This window comes from Melanerpes formicivorus, unplaced genomic scaffold (assembly GCF_026170545.1).
Source record: "Melanerpes formicivorus ecotype bairdi unplaced genomic scaffold, bMelFor1.0.p_v2 SCAF_53, whole genome shotgun sequence".
NCBI lineage: Eukaryota > Metazoa > Chordata > Aves > Piciformes > Picidae > Melanerpes > Melanerpes formicivorus.
In genome coordinates this window covers 4,521,873-4,546,795 of record NW_027142405.1, presented here as the reverse complement: position 1 = coordinate 4,546,795, position 24,923 = coordinate 4,521,873, and the positions used below count along the sequence as shown (strand labels likewise).

General features: G+C 40.8%; 1 long non-coding RNA gene across 3 annotated transcripts in view; it reads right to left on the bottom strand.

The window, feature by feature from the left end:
* The window catches only part of LOC137452445 (uncharacterized), a 228,550-nt gene that overhangs the window by 74,471 nt on the left and 129,156 nt on the right, over positions 1-24,923 (bottom strand). For 2 of the 3 annotated variants that reach the window (XR_010990089.1, XR_010990090.1), the window contains exon 4: positions 9,641-9,756. This is a non-coding gene — a long non-coding RNA (uncharacterized lncRNA). Of the gene's footprint in view, positions 1-7,602; positions 7,916-9,640; positions 9,757-24,923 lie in introns of those variants that run through there. The other variant, XR_010990091.1, reaches the window with a different exon arrangement.

Here is a 24,923-nt window from a genome sequence, read left to right as displayed (position 1 = left end):
ACCCTAGCAAGTCCTTCCACATCATCATCTCCTACCTCCTATATCTTTACAACAGATCTGTAGAAGTGCTTTGGAGAGCAGACGAGTCCAGAAGCAGCCCCAGCTACCAGATGCTCTCAAACCTGCTCTCCTCCTCTCAAAACTGCACAGCTTTGATTTTATGTTTGATTTCTGGAGTCCACCTATCCTGCAGAACACTTGCTTGTTCTTCACTTGCCTTCTTTTCAGCTTGAATTTAGCCAATGGCAGACATGGCATCAACTCACTGGTTTGTGCTGTTGTTACTAGTACTGAGGAAAAGCACACAGGCATATAGATAAATATTAGGCAGGAAGAACAGTCCCAAACAAAACACACACACAACAAAAAATAGACCCCACAACTCCTCCTTTTACAGTAAAACCAAGAGAATAAAAAACCTACATGTCTTCCCCTCTTTCCTCCTTGCCAGCAAGACTGGGAGAGAGCAGATCAAGCTGCAACATCATAACTTTGCATGCTGTCAAGCTGTTATTCATAAAACAAGACAGAAAATGAATGTAACCTGATTTCAGGTGGATCTTAATGTTGAAGCTTGCTTATTAGCTTAGTAATTAAGATCTCAGACTTGCAGTTTCTGGATACTGGCATAATAAGTCACTTGAAAGTTTACAGTAGGAAAACCATATGAGCCTATTCCTGTAGCTACATGTGTACAGTAATTATGGCATAGGTAAGCAATAACACATGCCCAAGGCATCATACTTGGTGAGGCATGAGGTTTACGTGCATATCTGTGATTATGACTTCAGACTTCAAAGTACCTTACTGCTCAGACAAAATTGGTAGCCTCCTTCCTTGTAAAACACATGTAAAGATCTATTGCTATAAAACACATAGGTGCTGATGTAACACAAGATTTAAAGTGTGAGTACCAGAACTGTGAAAGGGGGAAGGAAGATCTTATTTAAAATACTCTCCTATATTGTTTTAGATTGCAGGCAAAAGTAGGCCATCCCTTAAATTCTAAAATTGCCATGCTGATGCCCAAAGCTCTCTGAGAAACAGGATCCCTCCTAATACATAAATCCACTCAATTGCTTTCAGGTCTCAGTTTAATCAAGAAAACGCATCACAGTTAAGTGATCAGCAGCTCTGGGCTGAGATTCATGCTTGGCTATTTGTGATCACAAAAATCAATACTATGTTTCCCTTCTACATGGCTTTTTAACACAGGGCCACATTTTACAAAGGTGCATTTTTCTGAAGATCGGTTTCCAAATGAAAGGAACTGGTTACACATTAGAATGCAAAGAGTGGTGGTCAATGGTGCCAAGTCCAGCTGGAGAGCTGTAACTACTGGAGTCCCCCAGGGATCAGTGCTGGGTCCAGTCCTGTTCAACATCTTTATCAATGACACTGATGAGGGGGACAGAGCATCTGCTCAGCAAGTTTGCTGATGATACTAAACTGGGAGGCTTGGCTGATACACCCAAGGGCTGTGTAGCCGTTCAGCGAGACCTGGACAGACTGGGCAAAGAGGAACCTAATAAGGTTCAACAAGGATAAGTGCAGAGTTCTGCACCAGTACAGGTTGGGAGGTGATCTGCTGGAGAGCAGCCCTGTGGAGAAGGACCTGGGAGTCCTGGTGGACAAGAAGTTATCCATGGGACAGCAATCCACCCTTGTGGCCAAGAAGACCGATGGGATCCTGGGGTGCATTAAGAAGAGTGTGTCCAGCAGATCAAGGGAGGTTCTCCTCCCCCTCTACTCTGCCCCAGTGAGTCTTCACCTTGAGTATCACATCCAGTTCTGGGCTCTCCAGTTCAAGAGGGACAGGAACCTACTTGAGAGAGTTCAATAGAGGGCTACAAGGATGATTAAGGGACTGGAGCATGTGCCTTACAGGGTGAGGCTGAGATACATGGGGCTTTTTAGTCTGGAGAGAAGAAGACTGAGAGGGGATCTAATAAATGTATATAAATATATGAGGGCTGGTTGTCAAGAAGGAAGGGACAATCTCTTCTCACTTGCACCCTGTGATAAGACAAGGGCAATGGATGTAAACTATAGCACAGGAAGTTCTACCTGAACATGAGGAGGAACTTCTTTTCTGTTAGGGTCAAAGAACACTGGAATAGGCTCCCCAGAGAGATTGTGGAGTTGTCTTCTGTGGAGACATTCAAGACCTGTCTGGATGCATTTCTATGTGATCTAAGCTAGATTCTATGGTCCTGCTCTGGCAGGGAGGTTGGACTCCAGGGGACCCTTCCAACCCCTAACATCCTGTGATCCTGTGAACTTCAAAGGCAATGTTTCTGTGAGGGCTTTTATAACATTCAAGTTCTTACATGATCTTCAATGCTGCAGTGTGACCTAGGAGGCAGCCATAATGAGACACAGACAGTGAATAAAGCACTGATTTAATTATGTTGTTTGATATAGGATGACCTCATCCACTGGTGTTTATACTAAAGTAGTACTTGAAATGCTTTATTGACATATGGGAGGGCACAGTCTCCAGCCTGAAGAGCTTACAGTCTCAAAGACAGAAACCAGATGAAGGGTGTTCTCTTCCTGTAACTTATTGTAGGTTTTGAAGCTTTGCTCTTTTCCATCAGGTCTTAAATATGCACTGAACACTGGAGAGTGGGTCACTGAGTACTCTAAGCTTGCTGGACAAAATATCCACTGCAGATTACAGAAGTGGATTTCCAATATGGCAGGCCTATGTTTTTACGTACAGAGACAGGAAGATGCAAACACTGGCGGAGTGGAGGAAAACTGTAGCTGTTTACATCTCCTTCAGTTTTGGAGATACCTTATGCCCCAGCATGAACTTTGACCCACTGTTGCCTGCTGCTACAGGAAGAAGAGTGAGGGACAGTTGGTGCAACATGCTAGTTCCTCCTGTTGTGGGTTAAGGGAAATCAAGAGTTAAGTGGTATAACCACAAAGAAAAGTCCTCCAGAGGCTAGAGAGTCCCAGAGGGATGAGCAGTTCATCCCAGGATACAGCAATCTGTTGTTCTGTTCCGTTTTCCTGTATTTCTCTATTTAAAGGAGTGCACAGCCAAATCTCTCTCTCTTCTCTCCATCTTAGGCTGTGCACACCTTAGCTTTATGGTCTGGGGGGAGAGGCTTTCTCCTGCCCTTGGCTAGCAGCGAATTTCCAGCTACGCCACTGGACCTGTTGAAGCCTATGGTAGGTCTGGGTCCAGTTGGGGCAACAGTTTGGCTGCTCTTGGGCCAGCTGAGGCTGAGTGGGGTGGAGGTTTTTGAAAGACTCTGGAAAATTTTGGCCTGGTGAGCCCAGGTGAAGAACTGAGCCTCACTTGTGAATGTATTCCTCTTACTTGAACACCTTTTGTATATTTTTGTAAATAGAATTTCCATTTCAACTTCTAATCCAGTGTGGAGCACTTGTATTTTACTCCTTGGGAAAAGGTAAAATATCTTACTCTGACCAGTAAAATATTGTACTGTGTCCAGTTCTGGGCCCCTCAATTTAAGAAGGACATTGAGACTCTTGAACATGTCCAGAGAAGGGCAACGAGGCTGGGGAGGGGTCTGGAGCACAGCCCCATGAGGAGAGGCTGAGGGAGCTGGGCTTGCTTAGCCTGGAGAAGAGGAAACTCAGGGGTGACCTTATCGCTGTCTACAACTACCTGAAGGGAGGTTGTAAACAGGTGGGGGTTGGTCTCTTCTCCCAGGCAACCAGCAATAGAACAAGAGGACACAGTCTCAAGCTGTGCCAGGGGAGGTTTAGGCTGGAGGTGAGGAGAAAGTCCTTCACAGAAAGAGTAATTGCCCATTGGAATGTGCTGCCAAGGGACGTGGTGGGGTCACCGTCCCTGGAGGTGTTCAAAAAAGGATTGGACGTGGCACTTGAAGCCATGGTTCAGTTGTCATGAAGTGTTAGGTAATAGGTTGGGGTTGATGTCTGAGGTCTCTTCCAACCTGGCTGATTCTATGAGTCTATGATCTTTTCCGCCCTTTTGCCCAGGACAGGTTGTGGATGAAAATTAGAACACCTCCACTAAAAACTTTTATCAAGACAACTGTGTTGTAACCATCTCCCCCCAAAAAAATTAACAATAAAGTCCTAGAGTTTGGTTAAATGTACATGCATATCTTATTTTGTACTCCAGTTAAGAGCCTCTGAAAAATATGCAGTGAGGTAACTCTTCATGGTGTTAATGCCGTGAAAAACTCCATGAGGAAATGAATAGTTCTGTATTCACTGCACCATCTGCCAACCACACAGTAAATAAGGCCATACAAGAAATGGTGAGAAACAAAACATCAACAACCTACCCACTCATTAAGCATTAGCCATGCTGTGTGCTGAACGATATGCAGGCCTTGCAGAAAAAAATGAAAAGGAATTAAAAATAGGACGCAATCATCTAATTAACGGCAATCAAAATGAATATTTACCAAGCAGATGAATGGGTAGCTTGAATGAGCAGCTTTAATTGCAGAATGTTGTAGCCTAGAATTGGTTGGGTTTAGCAACCTTGAAGTTCAGCTCTGTTCAGTCATCTAAAGGCCTAACTTAAGGCATCATTTATCTTATTTTACTTCTATACAGGAAACCCGTAAGACACATGCAGTTGCTGCGCTGTCACCCTCATTAGGTATACCCACACATACAAGCCCACTGTTTTCACTGATGCCTATCACAGCAACCAGTCAAAAAGACAGGTTGAAAAGAGATAGCCCAGCTCTAACTTGTTTTGAGGTAATTCTGGAAAAGAAGCTTACACATATGTACTTGGAAGCCTCTGAAAGTACACAGAAGTTAACCAATGCAAAAGCATGTACCGGTTAGAGCTGAAAAACAGTTTAGAGAGACTACTAGTAATATGTTTTCATCTTCTTTTCAAGCTCTGCTGCAAATTCAACTAATATCACTTTGTATGATCTCATGCTGGGATTGGAGCCAAAAGTTTCACTGGAAATCTTTGCAGTTATCAGATCTGGGAAGGTTTTCAATCACTTAAGTTTGAGAATCATTAAAGAATTTTTTTTTTTTTTTTTAAATAATAAAGAAAAAAGGACTAGAGATAAAAGGCCAGAGGCTTGAAACATTTATCACTTCATCATACTCTTCTATAGGATGCTAGGTCAGCATCTTTACAGATACTGGCTCTACCTATATTTTGAGAGATTTATAAAAAAGAAAATGAATAATTAATGAATGTATAGGGTTAGAACCAGGCAGAGAGCAACAAAGCCAGGCAATCCAGACAGAGGAAAAGCTCCTTAACTAGCACACCCAGGAATGGAAACACTGCTAAGCATAAAGGGAGGTTTCCAATACTCACTTCCAGCACTGGGAAGCTGCAAACACACAGCCACATTACTCTAGCGTCAGCCACACAAGCACCAGCCCTGCCATACAGCAGGGATGACAACCAGGTAGCAAATACAAGGTAAGTACAACGCATCCTGAAAGGTCAAGATCACTACAGCTGCACAAGCTCTGCCCTCCCCTGGGATCTCTGGTTTGTGGATACTACAGGCTTAGTTATCAGCACCTCCATCCTACCACTACCAGATGCCTAGGAAACCAAGACAATCTGACAAAGCCCTCAGACTGACTCCAGCCAAGGTAGAAAGAGGAAGACAACAGGATCTCCAGGAAAACTCAATGCTCCAGGAAAACTCAATGCCCTGATGGAAGCAAACATTACCAACACGTTTGAATACTTACTAAAATTAAAGACCCACAGGTCTGTATGACACTACATAAGGACTGCATGAGGACAGATCAGGGTAACAAGTACTTTTCTGGTATCTATTTGCCACCTCCTCCTGATAAAACCAATATACCACAAACACTTCACAAACACAGTTATAACCAAAGGAAAAGCAGGCATAAGGTAAAACCAAACACAACCACAAGCACAGAGTGCTCCATACTTGTGGGATAACTGCCTAGCTTAGTGTGGGACAAGAATGCAAGTTCATTTAGTGTGCTCCATGAGCACGGCCGAGATGCTTACAACCAGGAGATGCCTATGTTATCTCTGGGAATAAAGATCCACAACGCTGGCCTGCCAAGTGGCTGAAGGAGGGAAGATAAGACAGCCCTGTTTTGGCTAAAACTAATGAAACAAGGCTAAAACAAAACATGCAGCTTCAAACCAGATTTTGAAGGCTATAGTGCCTTTGCCTAATTAACTGCAATTGTAAAATTGACATCCCTCATTATGATAGTGAGTCAAACAGAGTACATAGTAAATATATGACTATGTTACTCAGCTCTCCACTCAAACCATGTTAAACGTCACCTAGAAGGCAGAGACAGACACAGTCAGGGTATATATGAAAAGAAAAAACATGAAGGGGAACATCACTCTGGGAGGGAAAAGCCTCTGGATTTTGCAGAGGCAAGGACAGTTGACAGGCTGTGGTCCTTTTCCTCTACTCAAGACAGGCATGCCTTCCTGGAAAGAACTGTGCACTCAATACATGACTGAACTTTTCCTGCATTTGTATTACTTGTTAGGGCTGTTGCAAAGATTTGCATCTCCAACATTGTCAGATGCTACCCAGGATTTATTAACTCAACCTCAACCACTTGCAGTTAGTGCACTTAGCACTGGCAATCCCAAATCTGTTGTATTTCTCACTTTAATAAATTAAACCTTTCAATTATTTTAATTTTCTGGACCTGTGTCAATGCAAGTCCTTATTGGGACACTGGAAGAGAGGCAAACTTTAATTCTGTCAAACAGTTCCAGTGAGAGTTCTGAGGCTCTAAGACAGGCAGAGGGTGCGATTTCACCTGTAATCTGACAGTGCTTTGCCAAGCTGATAGCTGTTTCAAGAGACTATGCCAGTTTATAAGCTGTCAGGGTAGCTTTCAAACCTGCTCTGATTTCAGGCAGGAGCCACATCTCAGCAAATCACAGCCCACCTATCCACTAAAGCACAAGTGTTTCTCATGTAAAAAACATATTTTTTTTTTTAATATTCACAACCATTTTCATCTTACCATCAACAGCAAATATGCAGACCACCATACAACTAGACTTCCTCACGACAAACTTCATACTGAAGTTTTAACACATTTTATCCTTCTCAGCAAGTCAGTATGTGAAAGGTATAGAAAAAAACAGAGCACATATTTAGAAAGCACCACAAGGCACTCAAGTGTGGGTTTGTAGACTTATGGCTACTCAGTTTTATGACCATAAGCTGTCCTCCCATCAAAACCAGAAAATACAGTAAGTAGGTTGGACTTGATGATCCTCGAGGTCTCTTCCAACCTTAGTTATACTGTGATACTATCATAACGTTTTTATTGCTTCCCCACACTTAGATTAAAGCCACTGTGCATGCAAGCAAATCTAGTGAGCTTTTTCATTTACTTGCTGAGGAAAGCTGACTTTTCTTCCTTCCAGTAAGAGCTGCCATTCACATTACACTGGTGACTGAAAATGAGAAACCTAGCAACTGGATCTTACCACTGTCTTTCCTGATGCAGATCCCTGCTGTCCTTTCCAAAGCTGTCCCTTAAGACACTTAAGCCAGGGGAGGTTTAAGCTGGATGTTAGGAGGAAATTCTTCATAGGGAGAGTGATTGCCCATTGGAATGGGCTGCCCAGGGAGGTGGTGGAGTCCCCATCATTGGAGGTGTTTAGGAGGAGACTTGATGGGGTGCTTGGTGCCATGGTTTAGTTGATTAGATGGTGTTGGGTGATGGGTTGGATACGATGATCCTGAAAGTCTCTTCCAACCTGGTTTATTCTATTCTATTCACTTGTTTTGTCATTATTGTCTGCACATTGTCACCCCTTTATTCTTTCCTCTTATTCAGAAGGGTCTTTTTTCTGGTTCCTTGATTTCATCTTCAGCTTTTCTCTCCCAATGCAACAGAGACTCTTTCATACTTGCTCTCAAGTACATCCTACCAAGAAACATCTCTGAATGGGGAAAAAAAAATAATCAAACAAATGTTTGGTGTACACAGTTCAACGAAAATATTCCCACTCACTTCACTCTACTGCATTCTTTCATCCCATTCTTTGTTCTGGAGAAGCCACACAAGTTAATACTCCCATTTATTTCTGTCCCTCATCCAGCGAGCTCCAGATGCTCTAACACACCAGCAACACCACTTTGCCCTTCTGCCTACCCTTCTCCCCTTCCAACTGTCAGGACACTCCCACACCCTGTTCCACTTCACCATGTACTTCCCCTTCCTGTCTAGCAGACACTTGCATCTGCCACAGATTTCTGCTTCAGGCAAAGCCTCAGACTTCCTCCCTGACACCGTCAACACAATACTACCATGTTCTTTTCCTCCTGCATCACTCACCCCAGCCATTTCCCTTGAGCTGCGGGGTTGTAGGCAGCAGGACAACACCTCAGTACTGACCCTGTCCTGTCCAGAATCACCTATTTTGTTTGACATTGCCTGCCCCCACATGCATAAGGGGAAGAGTCAGAAGGCCCAAGCTGCCCTAGGTGGCACAGCCTCCATCTTCAACCCTGCATACAACTTTAAAATATAAAATAAATCTAAGCTACAAGACATTTAAAAATCATTCAAACATATTGCAGCTACTCTGCTAGTGTTGGAGCTCATTTTCACTAGCTCTTAATTATTTCTTGTTGTGCCATAGCTTGGTGCAAGTGTTGTCTGGTCAGCAGTACCTGCAATTGAAAGCTCTTCCTGTTATGCACTGCTATGTATTGGTAACTACATAGGATTACATACACATTCCTGATGGAACTGCGTAGGTGCAGAAGTGAGAGTGTCCTGCCAAAAACCAGGGCTCCAACACCTTGTGCTTTTCCAATGGGAATGAGATCTATTTGTTTCAAATAGATCACTCTAAGAAGTACAGACCTTATTTGCTGGTCAGTATCTCAAGGTGTTATATGCTAAATACTCCCCCAAAGTCAGAAGAACTGAAGATGTCAAGATTTAATTTCCACAAAAAGATCATGTGCCCATTTCTAATAATGGTCCTATGCATTTATAGACAGGGCTAAAAGAAAGACAATCTGAAGAGAACCTCCATCTATACCCCAAGTGAGTTTAACTTCTTGCTTCTCTTTTTCCTCTCTGAGAGCAGGGAAGTAAAAAGGGAGGGAGACAGGAAGATACTCAAGCTGGGTTTGCAGCCAATGGGAATAAATCAGACACTACCTCCACTCTACCATGCTTTGCAAGCACCCTAGATGTGGTATGGACATACCTGCTGCTGTTGCTGACCTCTCTGTTTCACTACCAAATACATACAGGAGTCTAGTAAAGCTCCATTTTGAGCTCTTACCGCAGTGGCAGCTTCAATCATAACTGCTTGAAAAAAAAAAAAAGGCTAAATTCATTGTGTCAGGTCAGATTTCTTTGACATTGGGCAAAAAGCCTTCAAATATAAAAAGTCCTACATCAGAGGGAGCTGGGGTAACAGGAAGTATTTATAGCAAACTCACACCACTTTGTATGGAAAACCTCTTGCAGCTGAAGAGGAACAAAAAACTCTGAAGGCTGATGTTTGTAATTAAGAGGTATAGTTGCAGTATCAGAAATTTCTTCTGCTCTTTATATAGGGCCATTTGAATTGTATCTTCCTGTTTTGACCACAGACCTTCTGAAGTAAGGATTGAGTTTATTACAAATTATCCCGTAATTCACTCACCCTTCTTCCCTGGAGCCGGAAGAAAACAAGTTCTGAATCCTCCATGTAAAACATGCAATCTCATTCACACTCCTACTCCAGACGTGTAAATTCTCACACTGTCCTGTGACTCAAGGCTGGAAGAAAAGAAGAACAGGATAGAAGCACTTAGTAACTTTATCTAATGCACTAATAAAAATTAGAACTATGATAATAGGTGCTGTAAAACAATTAGTTCATGCTGTATTATGTCTTGATATTCAAGTCACAGACATCACTCTAATTCAAGGTCAAATTACTGTAAGATGACAGAGAACAGAATGTTTTTATACAGCTGCATAGTCCTACTTTTCCTGTTCAGTTACCATAAAACCCAGTTAGGCATCATAAGCTCTTCAGTTACTGGAAGAAGTCCAAAATTTTTGTCAGGGTGCTTCCTTATTAAAAACTTTCTTGAGCAGAAACACAACCTGGAATGTGCTCTTAAAACACAGCCTTGAGAAATAAAGTTTATTGAACTTTCATGACACACAGGAAACCAAATTGCACCAATGACAGACAAATCTACCCCCAAAAGTGCATCTTTTTCTCCTCTGCAGCCACTGCACCTTTCAGTAGCTTTTATTTTATACCATTAGCTTCAAGCACAGGACAAAGATACCGCATAGTGGCAGTGGGTGATGTCTTTGCAATGCTGCAGAACCTTGCAGGCAGTCTTACTGCACACTCCTCACATCATGCCTTCTGCCTCTACTCAAGGCACTCACTGTAACTCCTCCTCGTCTTGTCACTCCCCCTTGCCCGTTGCCATCTCCCCTAGATCACACAGCCTACAGCAGGATAGCAATTACAGGTTTAACAGCCAAAAGACCAAGCCTTAAACCTTACTAAAAACACAGAAATAAAAGATCTGACACAATGGTTAAGATTAAGGTATTTGCACATCATTCATGCAAGCATATTCTCAGGAAAACATGCTCTCAGGCCATTTGTTTCCTATTCCTACATTTATATTCAATTTTTATAGAACACTATTATAAATACCAGGTTTCTCAATTATATTGTGTGCGTTTCTGTCTGTCTCTGTACACATGTGCAAATGTTTCTAGAATCCCTTTCTATAATCTTGAAAGAAAGATCAATGCAAGCAATCATTCCAGTCTGAAATCATGACTGCAACATCAAACCGTGCAGCATGAACTAAGGACACCAAGGCCTAGCAGATTTGTGGCATCTAGAGGTTCAACCCTGTGAACAGCATCAGAGAGCCTTCCAATGCTCAGAAAGTCAAATAAAAGCTCACTTCTGCAACACATTCTGTATATCCTGGAAGAGGATAAAACAAAGGACATTTTAGCTGCAATAAACTTTTGTTGTATCAAAGAATGTTAAGTCTGCCTTTGCTTTTTTTAAGAGTATGAATAAAACACGTTAGGGTCAAAGTCAGGGAAAATTCAAGTCTTAGCCACCTAGATAGTGTGATACTTGTCCAAATGAAAAACATTAGAGTGAAAATAAAGGAAAAGAGAAGCTTTCATGTAAATAAATAAAGAAGGGGGTGGGGGTTAAGACCCACTTTTTAGATTAAGACTTCACAACCAAAGCAGCCAATAGTCACCACTCATATGGAGATGTTCTGTAGCACATACTAAGAAAATACTCTCCAAATCATAAACCCCAGCATTTGGACCATCAGAAAGACCCCAGGGGGCAGAAGCACACACAGTGCTGTAGGGGTTACAGCTGAGGTAACTGGCTTGACAATCCAGTAGTTTGTTGTTTATGCAAATAGCCAGTCCATGAACTTGCAATCAGGTTTTGTATAATCATAATGTATGCACACTGTAATGCTCCCCACACGATGGAAACACATCCAGAATGACTGTGCAGGGCTTGGAGAGCTTTGCCTTCACAAACTTCTGGTAGTTCAATTTACATCTGGAGCAAATACAGCATCTACATGCACAAAGCTCTTCCCTATTACAAACTTATCTGATGCTATGTGATGAAAAATAAAATGCTGCATCCAATTGCTTTGCTGAGGGTTGCACTGCACATTAAACTATAATAGAGAAAAAAATCACTGGACTTCAGTAGTCCTACCTTCAAAATGTACAGCATCATGCTTTCTAATTTAAGCAACTACAACTGTGAAAAAGGAAAGATAGCTATGGCAGGCTCTGTGGGATGGAATTCACATGATTTTGAACACTTCTGGCATCCACAGAAAAAAAAGAAACCAAAATCTGTTTGATTAATCAAATGTGGCATCACAAAAAAAGTTGCTCAGATCCTTCAGTGATGGCATTGCTTTTTGTGGACCACAAGGAAATCCTCCAGCTCAAACAGAAGGACTCGTTATGTAGAAAACTAACATATGAAGCAAGTACAGTCTGTCAATATTCATAATGACTCTCTCTCTCTCTCTGCACTTTATGTTGGCTGCAAAGAACATTTCAAAGTCCAGCTGTCACCAATATCAATGATAGCTTCTTCAAGCATGCAGACACACACAGCTTAAAATCTGCTGGCAGGTGGTGTGAATAAGAAAAGCCAGAGGTCTCAGATAGCTCTGGAAGAATCACTTGAAATGCATGCTTTGTTACTCAAGAGTTAAAAATAAAAATGGATGGTCACCAAAATAGGGATGAGTTGTTTAATGGGAAGACCTTGAGGTTCCTTCTCAAGCTTGGACCCACTGAAACCAAAAGGTACCTGGATTTCTTGAACTGGCCCTATATTGTAACAGCAAACTACAGGCCATGGTATTTGCCTCATTTTTGTGCAAACAAACCTGCACATGCAAATCTAACCATGCCATATTTCCTTACATACTTTTACAAGACAGGGAGAACACAGGAGTTCATGAAAATACATTAGAGAACTACAATGTTCTCCTCTTTATCTAAGAAATTTGCGTGTAAAAGCCTGTCTGGTTTCAGGTGTCCAATTCTGAATGATCTGATTTAAGAGTTCTCATAATCTCTACAAATAACAAAATTCTGCTCTTTTTAACATATTGAAAATAATGCTATCTTGAGATTCAAGATGCCCTGAGAGAATATTTCACTTCAATATTTTTTGTGCAAGCATGTGCTCGTAGTTCATGAAGGAGCTAACTGAATAATTAAACCAGGATACGCAGCTCAGATACTGAAGAGCAAATCTCCTCTGCATAAGCTCCACTATCCAGGCAACCAACAGTATCTTTTAATACTTTTATCTCTAAGAAAAAAAAAATAAAATTAGAATAGTCACAGAAGCTCAATCCTCCTTTTCAAAGCCTGCCAAAGTCATCTGAAACAGATCTGTCAAACATAGCAAAGAAAAATGCAGGACCTTCATAACATTGAGGAGAGCATGAGGGATGAGAGGAAGAGAGAAACCAACAAAATAAAACACAGCAGAATAAATCAGACCACATATATACATATCTTCTTCCACAGGATCTTCCTACAAAATGTTCATCCAAGACCATGTGTACACTCACAGGTGTGCACCTGTGAAAGGATGGGATCCAGCCCTGCCAAAACAGACCTGGCTGCTGATCATACCACTGGCCAGGCAGGATGGTGACATTCTTTTTTCTCTCCTTTTAAAGCAAGTAAACCAAAGTAAGTCAGGATCCTACCTACCCTGTGCCTGCAGCTGAAGGCAGTAAGCATTTAGGTTCATGTGGGATGACTTCAAACATGTGTGAGACAGTACTGCCTGCACAGGGGCACCTCCACCCTGACCCCTCTCCCATGACACCACATTTGACATAGTGCTGCCTTTGCACCTTCGGCATGCAGATCTGCAAGGTGTTCACACATGAAGGGTCAGTTGGCATGAGGATAGATATCTGCACAAGGCAGGGTGCATGAAATCAGTTCAAATGCCCCCAAAAAAGCATCTTCAGATGCAGAAAGTCAGGAAACACCAATTCTTTCTTTCTATCACAGCACTCCATAGAAACCTATGTGCATGCACATACACAGGATCAGGAGGAGAAAGGGGTGGGGTGAGGCAGATGCAGAGCACTATCTATACTCTAAAATCACTGTGAAAGAAGGTAAGTTAAAGATCAACTGGTTGTGATGTTTTCCTGGAAATTAAAATATTCTTCTAGAAATCAGTCTTGATGTTCTTCCCCACCCCCTCCAAAAAGCATTATGTTTGTCCACACAACCTGCAGGTTTCCTGAAAGGTTACTTTTGCAACCATCACTACTGTCTATGATCTTTTGACCATTATCTTAAATAAAATCATATCACTTTGTCAACACAATGCTGATATCACCCAGAGTTTGGCTGTGTTTTACCAAGGATATTATCAAAGAAGTGACAAATTGAGTCTCAGGACCTTAGAGAAGTAATTTAAATTTGCTTATACATATTTCAATCCTGTTGAAATAGGGGAAGGGGCAGGGGAGGGAGGTTTCAGGGCTTGATTTTTAATAAAGACCACATGTAACATGAACCATAGGCACCTCAGGAGAGGGGATGGTCTGAATCTCCACTCTCACCTCACCAACAAGAAACAATACTAGAGGAGGCAAATCCTACAAATCTGAGTCACATCAATCCAAAGTTTGCATCTACTGTGACAGTCACCCCCACTGACCTATTTCATGCTGTGACCCCTGTCATAGTATCAGTCAGGGTTGGAAGGGACCGCAAGGATCATCTAGTTCCAAACCCCCTGCCATGGGCAGGGACATCCCACACTAGATCAGGCTGGCCAGAGCCTCATAATTCCTTACTGAAGTGGAAGAGAGGCAACAGAAATCCTTTCATCCTCTATCCCAGAGAAAAAGTAGTATCAAAATAACCTTGTTGTGCCCTCTCCCACACATAGAGAAGATGCCTTTTATATATGCCCTTAGCTCAAAGCTCAATATAAAATTAGAGATCAGGATGAACCAGAAAGCTTAAGGGCCCAGAAGGAGAGTGGGTAGGTAAGGCCTGCCTCAGCAAGGTAAACATCTCAGCTGGGGGACCTGATCTATGGCTCAGTGCAAAACTCAGGTGAGAGGTAGGGCTTAGGGTTGAAAGAGAGATAAGGCTTAAAGGCCCATGTGAAGTTTGGGCTCAGCTCTGTTTTAGCAAGCAAGTCAGGGCTCCAGGACTTATCTCCCACTTAACTAATCTCCTGCATCCACTTGAGATGAAAGCTATAATTTGCCCTTCACAGCTGCCACTGTAGGTTGCAAATACCTTCAGGCAGACAATCTAAACTGAATACACCTGGGCAGCCTCAGGTTTTTAGCACAACATCCCAAAACATTACCCTCTCCTACCCCCAAGCCTTAGTTTCAAAGGGGAAAATACAGAGAGAGATATATTCCAACAACACTTCGTAAATTTCAGAAGCATATTCCTACATGCATGTGCTGTACCCTAACCTAGCCTAAAGCACACAGGACAGCTGCTAAAGGAGCTGAGACAGGTAGGCAGAGTCCCTGGCTGCAAACACCTGTATGTGAAACCCAGCCCTGAGACTGTCCCATCCTGCAGACTTCTCTCACCCCACAGAGAGGCCTCTAGACCTGGTCAACACTGCTGCAGTTCCACTTACTCCACTGCTGCAGGAAGAGTTTTGCTTCTCTTGGGCTTCTCCCCAGTAAGCTTAAGGCTGGAAAGTTATGCATGCCCAGGAGGCTGAAGAAATTATTTCTTAGTAGTTCACTATCTTTAAGTAGGTCTGTTATGCAGATATAAGTGCATAAGTTGGGTTATCTGCCATTTAATAGCTGGTTACAACCTTGAATTGTCAATCCAACCTCTTTAGACAAAAACTTTGCATTAATTAGTTTTCCACTGAAATTAATTCAACATGAGGGGAAAAAAAATAAATCTATTTTTACTCATTTTCTTCTTTTATATATTAAGTTTTTAATACAAGTACAGTACACACACACACATTCCCTGAAAATTATCTGTGAATCTATTCAGTAACTGTAAAACAAGCCTGTCTATTGAAATTTTATATGAATTATAAAAAGAGTTGAAAAAATTGAATATATTTTCACATGGAAGTTCACCAAGTGTAGATCACTAAATCCATTAGAATAGAAATTTGGGAGTAGAACTCAGAAATTGTTTTCTTTTAAGTTAAGAACTAGCATCTCTGGGGGAAAGTTGCAGTCTCCACAGCTTGTCAGGTAAACTTCTGCTGTGTTTTTTGTTCTGTTTTTAAATATTTTATAAGATAGTCTAGATATAAACTGAATAATGACTATCAATGAACAAGGCAGATGATAAAGGAAATATTATTTTATCTTTGCTGATGAAAGCACAACACATCCAAGAACGTCCATGCTCTTAAATCCTTCCACTCATCAAGTGCAAAAATGGCCTTAAAATTGACATTACTTTGATTCTGCCTTATTCTATCAGGTTGTAGCTGAACCATGACTGAGCATGAGCTAGTAGAACATTTCGCTCCAAAGTGCTCAAGGGAAGGAGCTTTGTTTATATTATACATAATTCAGCCTCTTTCACATTACTTCTTAACACTGAAAGAAAATCAAAGCAGAAGATTAATTATGAAAATAATCTATTATACTTTTCCAGTTTCCATTCTTTAAAAATAATATCAACGATGTGCAGCAAGAAATATAATGACCATCTGAATCAAACTAGAGTGCATCAGCTTCCAGGTACGCAGACATTATTGGTAGTTTCAAGTGGTCAGATTTCAAAACTGAAATATCTTCCACTACTTCCTTTTAGCTATGTACCTTCTACAGATGTGTAATTAATTCTGGCAATAAATAAGTACGTTATAGTTAATGCAAGACAAAGCTGCAACTGCTCTAAGCAAGTACTCAGAAGTAAGCTTAAATGAGGAGCTTAATGATACTAATTTGGGCAAGAAGACAAAATCTGGCTTCTCTTCAACTACCATTCTTTTAAAATATAAAGTATGCAAATAATTAAAACATCTTAAACTCAGGAAAATACAATCAGCTTCAGAGAAAATAACTTGGGGGTACAAGCTTTTATCATAGCCTATTATATGAGGGTAGAAGATGACAATATGCAAATAGGAATATGGACCACATTATGACACTTCTAATTAAGGCACCCTGCATTGCTCAAAACTTCTCATCCAATTTTTATTTAGTAGATCATTGATGTATAATATTTACTATAAAATAATCCATAAAATCTCAAGATACTAAGACTCCAGTCTTCTGCACTGTGGACTTAAAAAAAAACTAAGTAAATTTCATTTTCCTCCCATTGGAAACCATGACAAATAAATTGTCTACAATGTCTCCTGCATTACTTAATGTACGAAATTCTACTTAACTTGTGCCATCCTGAATCTTGCCTTCTGCTCTAAGCTACACAGCTATAGTAGAAATTACCAGAGAGAAAAAACTCACAGAATTGAGCTGCCAAGATCTTTGTAACTTCTGAGACTGGACCAGCCAATATATTACAAAAACAGACACTATTTGGATCCTTATTACTTATCAGCAGAGAAACAGTTAAAAATCAAATACCAGACATTAAATACCAAGCATTGCCATCTCAAAATCCAGCACTACACAGACTAAAGGGGCAGTTTACACTCCTCTGACCCGTACCAAAAGAAATCAAGACTTGCATTCATATCATGCTTGGAAATTTTCTCTGGCATTATTATAACAAAATATTTCTATTTAACTTCTGTTCCAACTCTGAATGGTATTTTTTGACAAGAATCTCATTCATTCATTAAAAAAAAAAAAAAATATTTAAAAAATGTCATCAGCTGAACAAAAATGTTTCATGAAAACCTAACAGATTCACATAGCCTGTGAGGAAATACAGACTAACACTCTGATTCCCACCAGCTTTTCTTGGAAGCTAAGGAATTACTCAGCCTCACAGGCCTGGAAAGCCTACACCAACTCTTGGGTCTGCAGCAGGCAGCTCTCCAGACCAGGCTTGGTGCAGGAAGAACACAACCAAGGGGACTTAGTGATAGACACTTCTAGCCTGTGAGATGCAATATGCTGCAGACATGAATTGAGTACCAAGCAGTTTGTTTCAGCAAAGGAGGCATGGAGAGCAGCAGGACAGTATACATCTGTTTGTAGTAGGCTGAAAACACAGATGTCCACATAGAGTTGGAGAAGCAGAATGTTTACAGTTCTACACAGGGCAGGTTAGAGGCTAGTATCAACCCAGTTTTGAGTGTGCAGTGACATGGTTCTAGGACTGCAAACAGCCGTGTCAACTCTGTCCTGCCTCTGAGATGTGTTACAGTTACAATTTTGAGACCCAAATTGGTATTTCTGCCTTACACTATATAAACACACCAGTTTACTCTGAAATGGTTCAGTAAGCTCTGAAGCAAGAAAATGATGGGAAGACAGGTCCTAAATTTTCCTTAAACCTTTCCTTACAAACGCTGCCACATCAGTGCTTCCAACTCCATAAACACATGCCATGCCACAGTCCCCAACACCACATGGGGGCCAGACCAAAGAACACCAGCCTCACCAAAAGGCCTGTGGAAGCAGACAAGCACCTCACTGCAGTGCTTACAGATCTTCCACCACTCCAGAGCTCCAGAAGAGACAAAGATCCACAAAAGATGTCCTCCTCAGAGGTCAATGCAGGCAGAGCTTAAAGTATGCTACAGCAGGGAACAGCTATTCGATCCACTAAGGCAGGAACAGATAGCTCTGAGAGCTTTGCTTATCAGCTGCTTCTTCACCAGGCAAAGGGAGAAGACATGCAAGGAAAGGGAACAAATGTGCTTTTTACTGGGCCCAGTGTTAGCTCCCTTAGAGTTTACATTTCAGGGGGGAAAAAAAAGAAAAAAAAAAGACCAAAAAAAAGGAGTGTTTTTTTAAATTGTTTTAATGAAACTAGATGAAAAGAATGTGTATGACCAGAATCAATGTTGGCTCTTGATATTAAAATCTTATCTCACTACCCCCTTCCTGACCCACCATTGAATACAATTAACTCCCATTTTCCTTCCAATGCTTTATGCTTTCTTGGCAAAGACCAGGCTGCAATGCATATCAAGAAAGTGGAGAATTGAGGAAGGAAGGATGAAACACAGCAGGAGAGGTGTGCACAAAGATGATAATTTGAACACAATTTAACTTACAGTTAATGCACAGGACTTTCATAATGTCCTTTATCACCTATGAAGCCATTTCCGCCTTACTCATTATTACACATAACAAGACAAAGAAAGATGTTTCTGCACAAAATGGAAAAACATTAGCAAATAATCACAAATCAGCAAAAGTTCAATGAATTTTAGAACATAAACTGATCTTTGCTTCTGTTCACTAGAAAGAAGAAATAATATTACATCCCACTGAAGGTGAACTCTAGCAAAACCCCTGAACATCTTGCACAAAACTTCTACTCAGCATATCTCCTTTCAGAGGGAAATCAAGGAATACCAACTAAACTGTACCCTCCACTTCTCACTCTTGTGTAACAGGGCACACATTTACACTCTCTGTTTGCCCTGTTACACTTAAAAATAGGGAAGCCACAAAGAATAAGCAAAATCAGCATAATATGCATTTCAACTTTACTCCTTCTTGGAATCCACTTCTCATGTATATCAGACACAAAGCATACCTGCTTATTGTCATTTAGCTCTGTCTTCCTTTTACAGAGCAAGACAGATCCTCTTTTACATCATCCCAAAGGAGTAAAGAAAATGTTTCACACCGGATTGGAAAATCAGAAGTTTAAAATAAAGTACTATTCATAACCACACACAACAATACAAAAGCATATAAAATACACAAATTCAAAGTCCACAGTTCTAAAAAATAAAAACCTCCTTAGGCCAAAGCTTTCTACAACCTCCCTCCAAATCAGGCCAACAACCCAGGCCTCCATGCCCTCTCCCCCATCATACCTCTCTACCCGCTCCCATACCAAACCCCATTGATGCAGCTACAAACTATCTTGGTCAAGGCTGAAGCCAGGCTGCAAACCTCCATATAGCAGAAATAAGGTCTGTGCCAGAGAGGAAGGGAAAAGAAGGGCTGAACAGCCTGTGCTGCTCCTTTATAAAGGGAGATGCAGGCATTATGGGAATGAAATAACAAAATATTACACTTTCCAGTGTGCATCCTCCAGACTGTCTAGTCCTCCTGTAAGATTCTTTTATGGTTCTGAAAGGCATCCAGCCTCAAACCATAACATTCCACCCCTTTATTTCATTCCATACTTCCTGCAACAAGCTATTCATCAAATTAGAAACAGTCTCTAGATGATATGTAGCAAAGTTCAAATAGGAAAAACATTTTTCATCTCAAAAGTCTTTCAGTACAGTCTATCACTCAGGATCAGGAAACTGTTTTCTCATCAGATGAGGTGAAACAGGTCTTTTCACCACCACCAACAACTCTATCTCCATCTGCATCATGGATATTATACGTCAGTCACTGTCCATCCTCACTCAAAATGAGATCACTTTGCAGTACACAGAAAACTCTGCAGATTCTTTGGGGCTTCTGTCTGTCCAGGGACAGACAGCAGAACATTTTTTTCAGGTCACGACCAGCAGAACAATTCTTAGTCAGAATTGTAGGGAATTTCCATAACATTCACTTTTACTAATGCATGATGGAAAAATTGGTTTCACCATCACAGACAAGAAATCTGCCTCGGTGGACAAAGGCAACTAAGTCATGAAGTCAAGAGTCAAAAATATTTTAGAGGTAACCACAGGTCAACATGACATTTCCTCTATCTCTGCCTGTACTTGGCAAAGGTAAAACAAGATGATAACGTTTGTGGTGTCTTAGTATTGAAACCAAGTTTGTGTGCACCTGCAAGAGAGCAACAAGGAGACTGCAAACCACTACCTGTCTTTGCCAACTGAAGGTTTTTTCTTTTTCAGTGAATGAAAGTCTGAAAAGAACCGTCTCTATGGGAATCTCACCAGGAGGAATGTGGGAAAGTATGTAAGAAATCAGATTTTTTTTTGTATTTCCAACATTTTGAGCCTCAGAGACAAAACCTCCAAACCCAAACTTCTGAATATTTATATCAAAACAATGAGAATTTACTTACATGTAAGTAACAACCTCCCTGAAAAACCTGGCCATTAAGTTTTACCCATTCTAATCCCCTGTACTATCCACTTCTTTCAACTCACTGTTTCTTTTCATTTGACCTGTTTAACCTCGCCGTTTAAGCTTTCCACTCCCAGGCCACTTCTGCTGCTCTCTCAGGTCACAGACAGGCTTCCATTAAAGCTATTCTCAGCCTGGAGAAATGTTAATTGTTGTGGAAATTACACTGTAAAAGTGAATGTCATAAAAAAGGGCTGAGCAACAGAAACTGAACTACTAGTCCAGCACATTTGGTTCCATTTCTGCCATTGTTAAAATATGAAATAAATCAAAACAGAAGCTTTATTTTCAGGTATGAAAATAGGAAAAATATAACACAACTGAAACAAAGCTGAATATGGCAAAAACACTTCTATGGAGATTGAATGACACAATGCAAGTATATCAGGAAACCTGCAAACAGAAATTCTGTAAGAAATTAAACATCGAAAGACATAGATCTAGTGTGGGGTGTCCCTGCCCATGGCAGGGGGGTTGGAACTAGATGATCCTTGTGGTCCCTTCCAAGACTGAATGAAACTATGAAACTATATGATTGCTTCAAAAACTCACTTAGCCTATCCCAACACAAGAAGTCTATTTTTCCTTATTGTGCTATTACGCATTTGCCCCAGTTCCTTCTTACATGTACATACTGTGGAAATGGCATTAGTTAAAAGACAAAAAACAATCAATCCAAAAAGAAGTCCAACACTTATGTCCAGACATGACTCAATAATTTTTTTTTTAATGTATTTATGTAAAAAAAAAAAAAAAAAAAAAAAAAAAAAAAAAAAAGGTGCATTTTTATAGTATATTTCTAATAACTTCATTCATTGGACCTTCATGAACTTCAGGTTAAACACACATTGAAGTGGCCAAGAATGCTATTCTAATCATATATTGCGTGAGTTGTTCTCTGTAGTACCCGTCCTCACAAGTCACCAGGTAGTTGGAGATAAGGCAGTACTGCCAAGAGGACTGGTGGAGTCATCAAACAAGACAGAAAAGCCCACCAAGCTTAACACAAGAAAAAACAAGGTGTATTAAAGTGGTTTCTCCCAGGAGACCCAATAGTTAAGAGACAAACCTTTTAAAACTTGGTGCAAAAGACACATGTAAACAGCACCAGCAAATTGCAGAAGTCATACACCAATGTGCCACAGATGCAGTGTTGTGGCCTCTTCACTGGGCTGAATCCTCAACTTCTGCCTCCACTTTTGCTCATCACCAAACTCTTTTGCTAAACACTAGATGGATTTGTGTCCTTGCCACAGCCCAATTAAAAGTAATTTGCTCTCCAGCTACAAGTAGTATACCAGATTTTTAGGCTGCCATTGAGTCCAAGAGAAAAAGAGCTCCTACTTTAGATAAGACCAAGAGGGCCAGATCTGACCTGAGTGGAAAGATGTTAAAGATACCTGGGACACCAGCATCAGTGAAAAAGTAGAAGGTGAAAGAATATTCCACTAGAGTGTCCTTTTCTATGATGTTATAATGAATGATGCCTCAGACAGAAACTAATGTCTTGTCAGCAGAGGCACCACTTACCCATTTCTTTCTCTCCCAGAAAAGGCTTTATTTTAATATTCTCTTTTAAATCCTTAATAGGAAATCAGTATATCTCCTCTAATTCAATTCTCTTTCCACATTTCTGTTGATTAAAACAGCACCTCCCTGCACAGGACACCACACACCTTTATTCAGGAGGTAACATGTTGATATTTTGACGGGTTTTAACAGAGCTGAATAGTTGCTTCCATTGGAGACTTAAAAGAATTACATCTATTGTCTTCATACCACAAATACAGTAAAGCTCTACAGGTTTAATGCTAGCAAACTCCACGGTCAGGAGAATATTTCCTGCCCAAATCTGTGTGGGACTATCAGTGCTGATTCCACAGATCAATTCCCTCTTCATTAGCAATTCACCCTGATACTATTTTGCCTTCAGTGGATTAGCAACTGTATAAACTCACCCACCCAAAGAAAAAAGGAAAAGGGGTAAAAAAAAAAAGGTAATTTTTACCCTGCTACTATTTCATCAGTCACAGAGTGAGAAAATAAATGTGTATGGATGTGCATGCAGGGGAAGTTTAAATCTCCCCCTCCTACGTCTATGTTTTCTGTCAGTGCTGTAAAGTCAGAGCATCAGCCAGGCTGTTTGCAAGTGATGTGGTGAAAGAAACAATCAGGTGTGGCAAATAACAAGGTGGCATAACTTCTTTCAGAGGGATACTGGTGAGACTGTCCAGCCTAACCTTGAAGGGGGAAGCTAAAACAAATGGCATCTCTGTTAAGGTCTGCCTTCAAACAGAAGAAAAGGAGTGGAAATAGCTGGGAACTGATGTGCCGAGACATGAAAACATTAAGTAAGATTTTTCAAACCTCTTCACCAGGTAACTTCATAAGAGACAATTTCAGACTTGAAAGCACTGTCTTGATTAAGCTACCTCCACTGAAAATAAAGTTACTTCAATCAAATCAAGGGACTGTGGAAATCTCTTTTAAAATACCACTGCCTGCAATCTCACCAAGTCCCAGGCACAGTTCCCAAAGACTTCAATAAAACCTTTGTCTGGGATAAGGAGTGCCAGATTTGGCCCACTTTAATACATTAAGTCTGTGGTAGGTGAAAAATTGAAATACAGAGCAGTTGTGAAACTACCCTCATAGCTAAGGAGATAAGAGAAGGCAGCACTCATCCTTCCCTGCAGTAGGAGCATACAGGGGGTGGATGGGAAAGCTAGAGGAGAAGGGAGCAAGGATTTTAGGCTAAAAAGTATTTAATATCTTCCCAGTGTGGGCTGGAAAGGATTACAGTATGCTTGTTAGATAAGTTGGCTGGAGTGGGAAGCTGAGACAGTGTTCAGAAACATGTATATATGAGTGAGTGTGACCGTGTGCGTGTGTGTGTAAGGGTCAGGCTATGCAAGTTCACAAAGTTTAGTCAATTCTCCTGCCAGCTCTTCCAGGCTTGAGGCAAATACAGATAACCTCGACTTAACCCAACTCCAAGCAAACCTTCCCTTCTCACCCCTGTCCCAGTTAGCAATCTTCAATTCAAAATGCTTAAAAATAAACTATGAAACTACTTCAGTTACAGCTTTGGTGAAGCACTTTGGTGTCAACTTCTCCATATCACTGAAATGCTTCAAATCTCATTTGTTAAAGATCTGATTTGTAAAAAAAACAAACAAATGCATGGAAAGGGAGATGTGGCTTAAACTCCAGCAGGCATTTACTCTTCTATCTTTTTTTATCCTCACAGTAGGTGAGGTACTCCTGCATTACTGTTAGCTACTGCTGCTTAAGACAAGCAATGTTAAAATATCTATTTGGATTATTTTTCAAATAAGATAAGTTTCTTGCACAGCAAAACTAAAAGCCAATACACTTACTTCAGAAATTCAGAATCTTTTTTCTCTCCCTATCCCCCAGCTGTGAACTTCCATCCTCATGGCAGCCTCTGACACAGAGACCACCCAGATTCATCTTCATCTCTGAACTATCTGCTTCTGCTGTACTGAGATAGAAATCTAGACAGAGCTTTTATTATTATTTTATCCATAACTTGTCTAAACCTTCATCTGCAAAACACTGACTCACTCCAGCTCTAAGCACCTGAAGAATGTAAAGAAAGATAAATTCACCTATGGGCATGGAAGCTAAACAGGCCACAGCACAAACCTGCACCTTTAACACGGCGGAGGGGAAATCAAAGTAACAGCACAAGTTCATCTGCTTTAAGAAAAATTAAAGGCCTAAAAATAGACATCAGAGGAAGCTTGATTATCACCATCCAATGACAGATAGCAATACTTACCTTTATTAATGCCTCATCAACCCCAAATTAATAGCTTTGAATATTGAATAATCAGCTTCTCAAAAATTATGGTACCTCTCTCCTTGGCTTGCAACAAGGGAGGAAGAAGCCAAGCCCAGCACAGTTTTAGGCAATAGCCACCTAAGAAAACAAGATATTGGCAAATAGACAATTCTTCCACCTCAAGTTTTAGTAAGGAAGCAAGCTGTTGCAATCCATTGCAAAAACATTATAAGCCTTAGTAAAAAGTTGGTGGATCACTGAAAGTCATCACTTAAAATTTATCAAATGAACTTTAATGCTATAGTATGCTTGTCTTTCCCTCAAACAGTTGCATCAGCCCCCACTGACAAGGCCACCTCAATGACAAATTGGAACATCTCCTTTGGGTATAAATACAT